Source organism: Carlito syrichta, unplaced genomic scaffold (assembly GCF_000164805.1).
Source record: "Carlito syrichta isolate Samal-C Ts95f unplaced genomic scaffold, Tarsius_syrichta-2.0.1 Scaffold302712, whole genome shotgun sequence".
In the NCBI taxonomy this organism is placed as follows: Eukaryota; Metazoa; Chordata; class Mammalia; order Primates; family Tarsiidae; genus Carlito; species Carlito syrichta.
Genome location: NW_007246808.1, coordinates 124,619 through 126,744, shown reverse-complemented (window position 1 = coordinate 126,744; position 2,126 = coordinate 124,619). Strand labels below are relative to the sequence as shown.

Here is a 2,126-nt window from a genome sequence, read left to right as displayed (position 1 = left end):
GCCACTGCACTCCAGTCTGGGTGACAGAGTGAGACTCTAACTCAAAAAAAAAAAAGAAAACATTATGCTAAGTGACACACAAGTCACAAGGTGGGAGAAAACAGTTGCAGAAAATAGTTCTATAATACATAAAGATTTTCTGTAAAACACTAAGAAAAAAACAAAAATCCAACAGAAAAACAGGCAAAAGATCTGAACAGATGCTTTATGACATCAGCACTCCACATGGTCATTACACATATAAAAAGGTATCCAGCTTCATTGGGCAGTAGAGAAACACACACTAAAACCACAATGAGATACTAGGACATATATACCAATTGGAATGGAAAAATTTTAAATTCTGACAATGCCAAGTGTTGACAAAGATGTGGAACAATAAGAATTCTCAAACACAGCTGGTGGGTGTATAAACTGGTACAATTACTTTGGAAAATAACATGGCACTATTTAGTAAAACTAAAGACAAGCATACTCTATAACCTAAGCATTCCAAGCCTGGAGCAACTAATATTTACATGTTGGAAACACAGAATGTTTAAGCCTGGGCAACAAAGCAAAATCACAACTCTTAAAAAAAAAAAAAAAACTCCGACACCAAAAAACATGTTTATAGCAACTTTATTAGTCACTAACAAAAAATGTGAAACGCCTCAATGTCCATCAATATTAGAATGAATGAAGTGTGACATACTCATTACAATGAGCTGCTATACAGCAATGAAGACAAATGAAGGAAAGATCCTCAAAAGGCAGCAGCCTCAGCTGGGCAAACAAAGTAAGAAACAAAAGCATATATATAATGCAAATGTATTTGAACTGGATATAAATTTCTAAAGCAGGCTTAACTAAGTTGTATTGTTTATAGATGCACACACAGGTGACAGAACCATTAGGAAAAGTCAGGAGAGTGCTTCTCTCAGGAGAAAGGGAGAAAGGGTGCGTAGGGGGACTGGTTTCTGCAGTGATGGTAACTGGCTGCTCCTGGGTGGCATTTCATGGCTGCTTACTTACACAGCACTCATTATATAATACCCGACAGTTACTTTTTTTTTTTTTTTTTTGAGTTGGAATCTCACTGTCACCCAGGCTGGAGTGCAGGGCATGATCACAACAATCACAGTTCATGGCAGCCTCGGTCTCCTGGGTTCAGATGATCCTTCTACCTCAGCATCCCAAGTAGCTGGGACTACAGGCACCCATCACCACGTCCAGCTAATTTTTAAAATTTGTGTAGAGATATGGCCTCGCTATGTTGCCCAAGTTGGTCTTGAATTCCTGGGCTCAGGCCATTCACTGACTTCAGCCTCCCAGAGTGCTGAGATTACAGGCATGAACTACCATGCCCAGCCCACATTTACTTTTTATAAATGTTTCTAGATGTGCATTGCACATATGTGTATATGGATTATAGATAATCAACAAAGAGATTAAAAATTAATGGAAACAATGTGTTTCAATTAAATAGATCCCAAACTTTCTACACAGAAGGAAAAATACTTTTTACCACATACAATTTATTCTCAAAGTTTTACATGACAGAGTTTACTGAGCTCTGCCTGACTCAAATTTACGTAGCCTAACATCACAGGAAAATCGGCTTTGTCTGATAGTGCTAAGACATCTATCTGGAAGAGACCAAGGTGCTTCAGAAACATCAACCACTAACACTGAAAACTACATCTGAAAATCTTTTCTTTAAAATGCACTGAAGTCAGGAACGGTGGCTCATGCCTGTAATCTCAGCATCTTGGGAGGAGGAGGCAAGAGGACTGCCTGAGTCTGGAGGTTGAAGACCAGACGGGGCAACTTAGCGAGACCTTATCTCTACAACAAATAAAAAATTAGCCAGGCGTGGTAGCACGCGCCTGTGGTTCCAGCTACTTGTAAGGCTAAGGCAGCCACGAGCACCATTGCACTCCGGCCTGGGTGACAGAGTGAGACTCCTACTCAAAAAAATAAATAAAAACACACACACACAATAAAAAAATTAAAGCAGTTCGCCTTCCGTATGGGCCACGTGAGGGCTTGCTTAGCCAGGCTCGGTGGCTCAGCCTGTAATCCTGTGCTTTGGGAGGCTGAGGTGAGTGAATGGCCTGAGCCCGCGGGTTCGAGACCCGCCTGGG

General features: G+C 40.8%; 1 protein-coding gene across 2 annotated transcripts in view; it reads right to left on the bottom strand.

Moving 5' to 3' along the window:
- The window catches only part of SPTLC2 (serine palmitoyltransferase long chain base subunit 2), a 131,002-nt gene that overhangs the window by 94,911 nt on the left and 33,965 nt on the right, over window positions 1–2,126 (bottom strand). The window lies entirely within an intron of this gene.